This window comes from Triturus cristatus, chromosome 3_1, assembly GCF_964204655.1.
Source record: "Triturus cristatus chromosome 3_1, aTriCri1.1, whole genome shotgun sequence".
Lineage (NCBI taxonomy): Eukaryota > Metazoa > Chordata > Amphibia > Caudata > Salamandridae > Triturus > Triturus cristatus.
The window spans coordinates 556,026,295-556,038,327 of NC_140583.1; the positions used below are offsets into that span (position 1 = coordinate 556,026,295).

The 12,033-nt window shown below is 42.4% G+C and overlaps 1 protein-coding gene across 1 annotated transcript in view; it reads right to left on the reverse strand.

Annotated features, from left to right (window-relative positions):
* The window catches only part of AGBL1 (AGBL carboxypeptidase 1), a 3,971,795-nt gene that overhangs the window by 3,515,711 nt on the left and 444,051 nt on the right, over positions 1 to 12,033 (reverse strand). The gene's annotated exons all lie outside the window — the stretch shown is intronic.

Below are 12,033 nucleotides of genomic sequence, written 5' to 3' on the forward strand. Positions count from 1 at the left end.
CCCCTCAACCTTGGGTGGTGCTCACTCAGCGACTTGGACGGCCGCTCAATATCAGGCTCAGTGTGGGACCAAAGTTTTAAGTAGCACTCGAACTCGGCACGTTTTTTTCCCCAATAAAAAACATTTAATGGCATACACAGCTTTGCTTCCCAGTCTTTTACCGCATGCGACCGCAGCCTTACGCGTTTCGTGGCTTCACTTCGTCAGAGGCTGCAGCGGTCGAAGGAGCATGCCGGGCCACACCTTCCTTTTAAACCCACATTATACGCTGTAATTCAGCTGCTCTGTATGAGACGGTACATCAGGGTTATGGGGATGTAGTCCGTAAATATAGTCCTTGGATGGATGCTCCTGTGATGAAATGCTGAGTACAAGCTCTCCATGAGCCCCGAGAACAAAGCTGTGCTAAATCCTTGTGCCGGGCTCCACAACAGATCCCCACAATGCTGGGACCCAGTGGCCCCCTCAACCTGGGGTGGTGCTCACTCAGCGACTTGGACGGCCGCTCAATATCAGGCTCAGTGGGGGACCAAAGTTTTAAGTAGCACTCGAACTCGGCACGTTTTTTTCCCCAATAAAAAACATTTAATGGCATACACAGCTTTGCTTCCCAGTCTTTTACCGCATGCGACCGCAGCCTTACGCGTTTCGTGGCTTCACTTCGTCAGAGGCTGCAGCGGTCGAAGGAGCATGCAGGGCCACACCTTCCTTTTAAACCCACATTATACGCTGTAATTCAGCTGCTCTGTATGAGACGGTACATCAGGGTTATGGGGGATGTAGTCCGTAAATATAGTCCTTGGATGGATGCTCCTGTGATTAAATGCTGAGTACAAGCTCTCCATGAGCCCCGAGAACAAAGCTGTGCTAAATCCTTGTGCCGGGCTCCACAACAGATCCCCACAATGCTGGGACCCGGTGGCCCCCTCAACCTGGGGTGGTGCTAACTCAGCGACTTGGACGGCCGCTCAATATCAGGCTCAGTGGGGGACCAAAGTTTTAAGTAGCACTCGAACTCGGCATGTTTTTTTCCCCAATAAAAAACATTTAATGGCATACACAGCTTTGCTTCCCAGTCTTTTACCGCATGCGACCGCAGCCTTACGCGTTTCGTGGCTTCACTTCGTCAGAGGCTGCAGCGGTCGAAGGAGCATGCCGGGCCACACCTTCCTTTTAAACCCACATTATACGCTGTAATTCAGCTGCTCTGTATGAGACGGTACATCAGGGTTATGGGGGATGTAGTCCGTAAATATAGTCCTTGGATGGATGCTCCTGTTATTAAATGCTGAGTACAAGCTCTCCATGAGCCCCGAGAACAAAGCTGTGCTAAATCCTTGTGCCGGGCTCCACAACAGATCCCCACAATGCTGGGACCCGGTGGCCCCCTCAACCTGGGGTGGTGCTCACTCAGCGACTTGGACGGCCGCTCAATATCAGGCTCAGTGGGGGACCAAAGTTTTAAGTAGCACTCGAACTCGGCACGTTTTTTTCCCCAATAAAAAACATTTAATGGCATACACAGCTTTGCTTCCCAGTCTTTTACCGCATGCGACCGCAGCCTTACGCGTTTTATGGCTTCACTTCGTCAGAGGCTGCAGCGGTCGAAGGAGCATGCCGGGCCACACCTTCCTTTTAAACCCACATTATACGCTGTAATTCAGCTGCTCTGTATGAGACGGTACATCAGGGTTATGGGGGATGTAGTCCGTAAATATAGTCCTTGGATGGATGCTCCTGTGATTAAATGCTGAGAACAAGCTCTCCATGAGCCCCGAGAACAAAGCTGTGCTAAATCCTTGTGCCGGGCTCCACAACAGATCCCCACAATGCTGGGACCCGGTGGCCCCCTCAACCTGGGGTGGTGCTCACTCAGCGACTTGGATGGCCGCTCAATATCAGGCTCAGTGGGGGACCAAAGTTTTCAGTAGCACTCAAACTCGGCACGTTTTTTTCCCCAATAAAAAACATTTAATGGCATACACAGCTTTGCTTCCCAGTCTTTTACCGCATGCGACCGCAGCCTTACGCGTTTCGTGGCTTCACTTCGTCAGCGGCTGAAGCGGTCGAAGGAGCATGCCGGGCCACACCTTCCTTTTAAACCCAGTGATGCCACTGACAAGGTCATGAGTGATGTAATATATGAGGTAATAAGCAGTGCATTGCAGGGGCGTAAGTTTTAGTTAGCTCAGGTAACTATAACTACTGAATTTCACTGGTTTTGTATGAGTGAAATCTGAGCCTAACTATAACCTCCCTGCAACCTTCATTTTTTCAGTGAATATAATATATATATATATATATATATATATATATATATATATAACCTACTGGCGGTCGCCAGTAGGTAGTTATAGTTAGGACCACGTTTCCATAGGAAATCCGCAACATTCTATTTTGAATAACTTTGGCGCCGGTGGACGAATCCTCGCGAATTTTTCAAAATAGGTGGGGCGCTACGCTCCGCTCCTTCCTTGAAAGTCTCGGGGGGATTCGTCAAGCGGGGGCTGAGATAAAAGGGGGGTCCCAAAATGCGTTTTTCCCATGCATTTTTCCATAGGACCTTTAGACAGGGCTACAGCCCGAACGGCTGAACAGAATTACTTGAAATTTGGCAGAGAGGTAGTCCCTAGGTCAAGGAAGTGCCTTTTGTAGGTTTGGTGTAAATCTGTTCAGTAGAATCTGAGAAAATAGCCTTTTAATCAATATATATATCTGTGGCAGCTTACGGTGCGCTTACGGTGCGCTTACCGTACGCGTACGGTGGCGTGCGCGAGCGCGATTCTGATTGGCCCTTAGATCTTAGTAAACATTCGAATCGGTCGAAACCAGGAAGCGGCGGCCGCCATTTCGTGTTTTTCACTCAGAAAAAAAAGAGTGATATCTTGAAAAGGGGGCAAGGTGGAGAGTTACAGACCCCCTAACATTTGTAAGGGGGTCAAAGAAGGACAGAAAAGTTCAAAGAAAACATTTATTATTTTTTTTTTAAAAATCACGGGGTAAGCGTACGGTAAGCTTACGGTAAGCTTAAAGTATGCGTACGGTAGAAAAAAAAAATAAAAAGAGAAATAAAATTCAGATTTAAGTGTTTAGATATTAGGGGGCTCTAAAAAGAGCCGTTGTGTTTATGAAGTGATTTTTTAGTGGTACCTACAAGTAAGTACCGATGCAGAGTCTAAGGTTCAAGAGGAAGACTCTGTTCCCTTCATCATTGAAGTGTACACCATCTCCTCTATAAATGTCTTGCATGTCGTAACGCAAGTTGTTGTGGTAAATGGAACCCATACCATAGTCACGGAGGAAAGCAGAAACAGATTTGTTGACGTGCTTTCTTGCTTTGTCAATCTGCGGACAGAAATGATTGGACCAGTTCCATTTTTGCCTTTGGCATATGTTAGAAAACACAAAGGCAGTTTTAGGGAAAAGTGAAAACAGTTGTGCAAAGGTCTCCTTCATAAGCATTTCCCGACCTACCCCAGTCAAAGTGTCTAGGTCATTGCCACCACAGTGCACTATTATGAGGTCAGGGTGTTGGATTTGCATGAAGGATTTCACCAATGGCATCAATTGGTGCCACTTTAACCCTCTCTGACCAATCCATTTAATGTCTACATTTGGCAACGCAAGGTCTCTCACCATACCTGTTTTCTCTGCATACTTTTCACTCCAGAAGACATAGCTGTGCCCTACAATCCACACTGTGAACATCTTCCAAGGAGATCTGGATGCACTCAGGAGGTGTAATTCAGTAGAATGGTAAAAAGAAATGAAAGACAGTTTGGAAATGGAGGCATACATATTTTTTTTCATAAAAAAAAGAACTGATTGGCTGTTTCATACCATTCCAGAATAAAAACTAGGCTGCATGTGTAAATTAATAGAAGCATGTTTTGTATTGGTACAGAAAAATGTGTTACCAAAGAACAGTAATTTGGATTTGCTGTTAGGTTTGAAAAGTCAAGCACTCTTGCTCTGTGGAATTGAAACATTGTTTGGCGAACTTCTGACCTAACTCCACACAGCAGTGTTCCATGAGCTGTTGCTATGGTAGCAGGCAGAAGTCAAGTTGGGGGAAGGGTACTAGGCAGAAGTCAAGTTGGGGGAAGGGTACTTTTGGAAAAGGGTTGGTTTTCAACCAATAGAAAGAGAATAGGAGAGAGGTGTAAAGAAAAGAGATCCTGGCTCTGATAATCTGCTGTTTGAGTGCCACATTTCTTTCACAGCTAACTAATTTTAAACGTGAGTTTAGAGTTTGAGTGGGGATGTATATGGTAAATTAACCCCTTCAGCGCTGCGGGAATTCCCCCGCGGTGCTGAAGGGTTCGAGCGCGGGCGGGGCCATGACGGAACGGTTCCGTCATGAGCACAGCGCAACCGATGCTCATGACGGAACCGTTCCGTCATGGGCATGGAAGGGGTTAAGAAATGAATAATAGAAATGGAATTCCTTTTGTTGAAGTTGTGTTTATCATTTTCTGTTTTGGGAGAAATTTAAATGTGAGGAACATGTAAAATAATATGGACTATGTTTTCACGATAAATTAAGGTGTACTGGTATACAAAAAGAATAGTTTAAGGGTTTGAGGTTGGACTCAGTAATGCAAATACATTCAGCATCACTAAGGCTGGTTGCCCTTGCTGGAATGTAGGCAGTCACCCAGGTTACACATGGTGGTGGTCTGAAAAAGCAGTTTGGACATGTGCAATTAAAAAAATCTGAAAAGTGGATTCATAATGTGTCAGTCTGTAAAAGTGATTATCACTTGTCAAAAAAAAGAGCAGTAAGTGTGCTTTCAAATTGGCAAAGAAATTTCGTTTTGTGACTAATGTGAAAATATGACTCTGTGTGCATATAGGAATTACAGGCAGAGATTTATTGTGTACTGCTCTGGTGATTTCATTGTTGCATTAGTAGTAAAAAGGGGGAGTCATTTTTTGGTGAAGAAGCAGACTCTTAGCACACACCCAGCTGCTTTCCATGTGGAATCATGCACAGTATTTACAAGCGAGTGGGGTTTGAGGTTTCAGTCTGTAATGCAAATACATTCAGCATCACTAAGGCTGGTTGCCCTTGCTGGTATGTAGGCAGTCACCCAGGATACACATGGTGGTGGTCTGAAAAAGCAGTTTGGACATGTGCTTTTTTAAGAATCTGAAAAGTGGATTCATAATGTGTCAGTCTGTAAAAGTGATTGTCACTTGACAAAAAAAAGAGCAGTAAGTGTGCTTTCAAATTGGGAAAGAAATTTCGTTTTGTGAGTAATGTGAAAACATGACTCTGTGTGCATATAGAAATTACAGGCAGAGATTTATTGTGTACTACTCTGGTGATTTCATAGTTGCATTAGTAGGAAAAAGGGGGAGCCATTTTTTGGTGCAGAAGCAGACTCTTAGCACACACCCAGCTGCTTACCATGTTGAATCATGCACAGTATTTACAAGCGAGTGGGGTTTGAGGCTTCAGTCAGTAATGCAAATACATTCAGCATCACTAAGGCTGGTTGCCCTTGCTGGAATGTAGGCAGTCACCCAGGTTACACATGGTGGTGGTCTGAAAAAGCAGTTTGGACATGTGCAATTAAAAAAATCTGAAAAGTGGATTCATAATGTGTCAGTCTGTAAAAGTGATTATCACTTGTCAAAAAAAAGAGCAGTAAGTGTGCTTTCAAATTGGCAAAGAAATTTCGTTTTGTGACTAATGTGAAAACATGACTCTGTGTGCAAAGAGGAATTATAGGCAGAGATTTATTGCGTATTGCTCTGGTGATTTCACAGTTGCATTACATGGAAAGGGGGAGCCATTTGTTGGTGCAGAAGCAGACTCTTAGCACACACCCAGCTGCTTACCATGTTGAATCATGCACAGTTTTTACAAGCGAGTGGGGTTTGAGGTTTCAGTCAGTAATGCAAATACATTCAGCATCACTAAGGCTGGTTGCCCTTGCTGGAATGTAGGCAGTCACCCAGGTTACACATGGTGGTGGTCTGAAAAAGCAGTTTGGACATGTGCTTTTAAAAAAATCTGAAAAGTGGATTCATAATGTGTCAGTCTGTAAAAGTGATTATCACTTGTCAAAGAAAAGAGCAGTAAGTGTGCTTTCAAATTGTCAAAGAAATTTCGTTTTGTGACTAATGTGAAAATATGACTCTGTGTGCATATAGGAATTACAGGCAGGGATTTATTGTGTACTGCTCTGGTGATTTCATAGTTGCATTAGTAGTAAAAAGGGGGAGTCATTTTTTGGTGCAGAAGCAGACTCTTAGCACACACCCAGCTGCTTTCCATGTGGAATCATGCACAGTATTTACAAGTGAGTGGGGTTTGAGGTTTCAGTCTGTAATGCAAATACATTCAGCATCACTAAGGCTGGTTGCCCTTTCTGGTATGTAGGCAGTCACCCAGGATACACATGGTGGTGGTCTGAAAAAGCAGTTTGGACATGTGCTTTTTTAAGAATCTGAAAAGTGGATTCATAATGTGTCAGTCTGTAAAAGTGATTGTCACTTGACAAAAAAAAGAGCAGTAAGTGTGCTTTCAAATTGGGAAAGAAATTTCGTTTTGTGAGTAATGTGAAAACATGACTCTGTGTGCATATAGGAATTACAGGCAGAGATTTATTGTGTACTACTCTGGTGATTTCATAGTTGCATTAGTAGGAAAAAGGGGGAGCCATTTTTTGGTGCAGAAGCAGACTCTTAGCACACACCCAGCTGCTTACCATGTAGAATCATGCACAGTATTTACAAGCGAGTGGGGTTTGAGGTTTCAGTCTGTAATGCAAATACATTCAGCATCACTAAGGCTGGTTGCCCTTGCTGGTATGTAGGCAGTCACCCATGATACACATGGTGGTGGTCTGAAAAAGCAGTTTGGACATGTGGTTTTTTAAGAATCTGAAAAGTGGATTCATAATGTGTCAGTCTGTAAAAGTGATTATCACTTGCCAAAAAAATGAGCAGTAAGTGTGCTTTCAAATTGGCAAAGAAATTTCGTTTTGTGACTAATGTGAAAACATGACTCTGTGTGCAAAGAGGAATTATAGGCAGAGATTTATTGCGTATTGCTCTGGTGATTTCACAGTTGCATTAGATGGAAAGGGGGAGCCATTTTTTGGTGCAGAAGCAGACTCTTAGCACACACCCAGCTGCTTACCATGTGGAATCATGCACAGTATTTACAAGCGAGTGGGGTTTGAGGTTTCAGCCAGTAATGCAAATACATTCAGCATCACTAAGGCTGGTTGCCCTTGCTGGAATGTAGGCAGCCACCCAGGTTACACATGGTGGTGGTCTGAAAAAGCAGTTTGGACATGTGCTGTTTTCAGAATCTGAAAAGTGGATTCATAATGTATTTTTCTTTTCCAGAGGGGGAGAAAAAGGTGAATGCTCAATTGGTCACTTGCATACTTTGTGGTCTGGTCCACTTTATCTCTAAAAGATTTAAAAAAATGAGTTATTAATTTCTCAAGGATCTTGAGATGTGGTAATTGATTTTTAGTGTTTTAAAAAAAAAAAAAAAAAAAAAATTACGCTTACCGTACGCGTACGGTAAAAAAAAATAAAAAAAAGTTTCAAAGAAAAAATAAAAAAAAGTTGAGAGGTAAGGTTGGCTCTTATAAGAGCCGTTGGGTTCATACAGGGATGGAGGAAAGAAAGAATGGGAGTATTATAAGCGTCTACAAACATGCTGGTCTATCTTATTGTTAATAAGGGTAAGACTGATCTCCCCAAAAACAATAAGACCACCACATTTTGTACACCTCATTTCAACGCTCCCAAATCGAGGGTTGATGTCCACAGGAGAAGAAAAAGGTGATGCTCCCACATCAGAGGAAGGGCTCAGCTGAGCTGCCGATGATGTACTCGGCTGAGCATCTGAGGCTGGGCTCTGGTGACTTACTGAAGGGTTTTCTTCAGCATGTCGAGCAAAGGTCCTTGGGTGTCTGTCCTGGAGGTGTCTCTTCATAGAGTGATTTCCAAAGGAGTATTTCCTCCTTGGATTTCCTCTTGATAAAACACGACCACAAAGTTTGCAAGTGACCAATGGAGCATTCACCTTTTTCTCCCCCTCTGGAAAAGTGAAATACTCCCATACAAAAGAAGTCTTTTGTTTCCTCCTTCTCTGGATCATGGTGGTGCTGCTGGCCTCACTCTCAGAAGAGGTCTGCTGTTCTGCCATTGTATCCCAATGTCAATCCAGCTCCTGCTCCTAGAGAATCACATGCAGAAATGAGGGGAATGGGTGTGGTGTGGGAAGAATCTGGAACTGAAAGTAGTTTCAACCAATGAAAAGTGTTCTTTCAAGCAGTAATGAGGGGAATGGGTGTGGTGTGGGAAGTTTCTGGAAGTGAAAGTAATTTCAACCAATAAAAAGTGTTCTTTGTAAGTCACATGACCTGCCGTGCGCGCACGTGACGCTTACGGTGCGCTTACGCAGCACGTATGTCACACTCGCGCATGCGCATTACACGCCCCTGCGTAACCGCGACGTTGCTTTCGGGTGTACGCGTACGTCACGCACGTATTGCGTATCGCGCATGCGCATTACACGCCCCTGCGTACCCGCGATGTTGCTTCCGGGTGTACGCGTACGTCACTCACGTACGCGCACCGTACTTATGACGTACGAAGCGCGTACCGTCAGCTTACCGTACGCGCACGGAAAAAAATGCATAAATAAAAAAAAAAAACCTTTCCATAATGCAGGATAGAGTACATATATTATTTTATACAAAGGGTTACAAAAAATGACAAAAAAAAATTTGCATTTAAAAAACCGTACAAATTCACTGAAAAAAACATGGGTATCACACACGTTATAGTTAGAAATTAGCATTTTAAAAACCTTGCAAATTCACTGAAAAAACCATGGGTTTCACACATGTTATAGTTAGGGATTAGCATTTAAAAAACCTTGCAAATTCACTGAAAAAAACATAGGTTTCACACACGTTATAGTTAGGAATTAGCATTTAAAAAAACCTTAGAAATTCAATGAAAAAACCAAAGGTTTCACACATGTTATAGTTAGCTGGACATTTCACTCGTAAAAAACCAATGAAATTTCCCCGTTATAGTTAGTTCAGCTAACTATAACTTGCGCGCCCGCAATGCACTACTGATGACGTCACATATTACATCACTCATGACATGGTCACTGACATCACTCATGACATCACTGATGACATCTCAAATGACATCACTCATGACATCACTGATGACATCATCCTTGTGAAATAGTAGCAGACCTCTTCTTCCCCTAATATAACCTTTAATACACACATTTAAAAAAATGAAACTAAAATGTTCGAAATAATGAACATATCAATATCAGTTACAACAACCTATTCAGTAATTCTAAGAACCACATACACTTCCACTCATTCACCAACAGTCCTATACAGTCACTCATACATGTAGTCACTCATCATATGTATTCATACACCTGTACATCCTGTTACACAACGCCACTCATCCATAGAGTTACTCACACACAAAGTCACTCATGCTAATAAAGAATCAAACATCCATTTACTTGCATATACAGTTATACACACACCACCACACCTACTTCTACAGAAACTTACACATACTTAGTCTTTTAAACAATCACTTATAGAAACACATACTTATTCATACAGGAACTCTTTCAATCTCTTACTCTCACATATACTCAGTTATATACACCAAAAGACACATATAACAGTTAAAAACATATGTAGTTACTCATGGAGACACTATTGAGACAGTCTTTCACTCACTAACACACCTTTACACATACTCATCCACCCATATAGTCATGCACACATGCTGTCTTCAACACATACAGTGAGTCACTCATTCATGCACCTATGCACTACGTAATACCCCCCACCGAACCATGCAGACACTCAGACTGATACTCAAAAAACCAACTAATAACCTATATTGACTCCCATTTAGCTACTCACCAACCCATGCAGCCACTTATACACAAAGTGAGAGACTGATACAGATATTTACATATTTAAACATTACTCACTAAGCCATGTATTCACTATGATACATTTTAACAATCAGTTACACAATACATTTTTCAAAAAAAATCATCCATTTAGACACTTATATACCCATTTAATCTTCCATCGAGCTTGAGATATACTTATATCAAACCTATTTAATTTTCAGAAAAACACACATTCACTGGATGATGTCATCAGTGATGTCATCAGTGATGTCATTTGAGATGTCATCAGTGATGTCATGAGTGATGTCAGTGACCATGTCATGAGTGATGTAATATGTGACGTCATCAGTAGTGCATTGCGGGCGCGCAAGTTATAGTTAGCTGAACTAACTATAACGGGGAAATTTCATTGGTTTTTTACGAGTGAAATGTCCAGCTAACTATAACATGTGTGAAACCTTTGGTTTTTTCATTGAATTTCTAAGGTTTTTTAACTGCTAATTCCTAACTATAACGTGTGTGAAACCTATGGTTTTTTCAGTGAATATATATATTACCTACTGGCGGTCGCCAGTAGGTAGTTATAGTTAGGACCACGTTTCCATAGGAAATCCGCAACATTCTATTTTGAATAACTTTGGCGCCGGTAGACGAATCCTCGCAAATTTTTCAAAATAGGTGGGGCGCTACGCTCCGCTCCTACCCTGAAAGTCTCGGGGGGATTCGTCAAGCGGGGGCTGAGATAAAAGGGGGGTCCCAAAACGCGTTTTTCCCATGCATTTTTCCATAGGACCTTTAGACACAGCTACAGCCCGAACTGCTGAACAGAGTTCCTTGAAATTTGGCAGAGAGGTAGTCTACAGGTCAAGGAAGTGCCTTTTGTAGGTTTGGTGTAAATCTGTTCAGTAGATTCTGAGAAAATAGCCTTTAAATCAATATATATATCTGAGCCAGCTTACGGTGCGCTTACGGTGCGCTTACCGTACGCGTACGGTGACGTGCGCGAGCGCGATTCTGATTGGCCGTTAGATCTTAGTAAACATTCGAATCGGTCGAAACCAGGATGCGGCGGCCGCCATTTTCTCTCTCGCACTCTGACAGGGGGTTAAAAAACAAAGTGCAAAAACATGTAAAGGGGCTGTTTAGACAGCTCCCAAGCACCTAGCCATGTCGAGGGAGTCCCCAACGATCCCCCAAGTGTAAAAAGCCAATGTTAATTTTTTCGAAAATTTCGCCGATTACGCCTACCGTACACGTATGGTAATAAATAAAAAAAAAAAAAAAAAAAAATATCCACTTTCTCCCCACCCCGTGTGCAAATGGTGCCCGAAGGGCACCTTTTGTGCATGGCTAATCACTTTAAAACAAAACATATATTTAACCTGTCACAAGGATGCTCATCATATGTCTTCCATGTGTGGACGGTGCGCGAAGCGCATCGTGCGTTCATGGCCCATCTAGCGTAACGTGGGCACGCGGTGCGCGCGCACGGAACGAACTGCGTTAAGTGGGCGCGCACGCCACAAATGGCGTAAAGTAACTTAGCATTTAAAAAAACGTACAAATTCACTGAAAAAACCATAGGTTTCACACACGTTATAGTTAGGAATTAGCATTTAAAAAACCTTGCAAATTCACTGAAAAAACCATAGGTTTCACTCATGTTATAGTTAGCTGGACATTTTACTGATAAAAAACCAATGAAATTCCCCCGTTATAGTTACTGTAGGCAACTATAACTCACGCGACCGTAATCCTCTGCTGAAAAAAAAATATTTGTTATATATGTATAGCTAAAATTTAATGGAAGAAGACATGGGCAAATAAGTGTCTAAATACAGTATTAGCATCAGCAGAGGATTGCGGTCGCGTGAGTTATAGTTGCCTACAGTAACTATAACGGGGGAATTTCATTGGTTTTTTATCAGTAAAATGTCCAGCTAACTATAACATGAGTGAAACCTATGGTTTTTTCAGTGAATATATATATACATATATAAAATAAATTCACAGAAAAAAACATAGGTTTCAGGCACGTTATAGTTAGGAATTGGCATTTAAAAAACCTTAGAAATTCACTGAAAAAC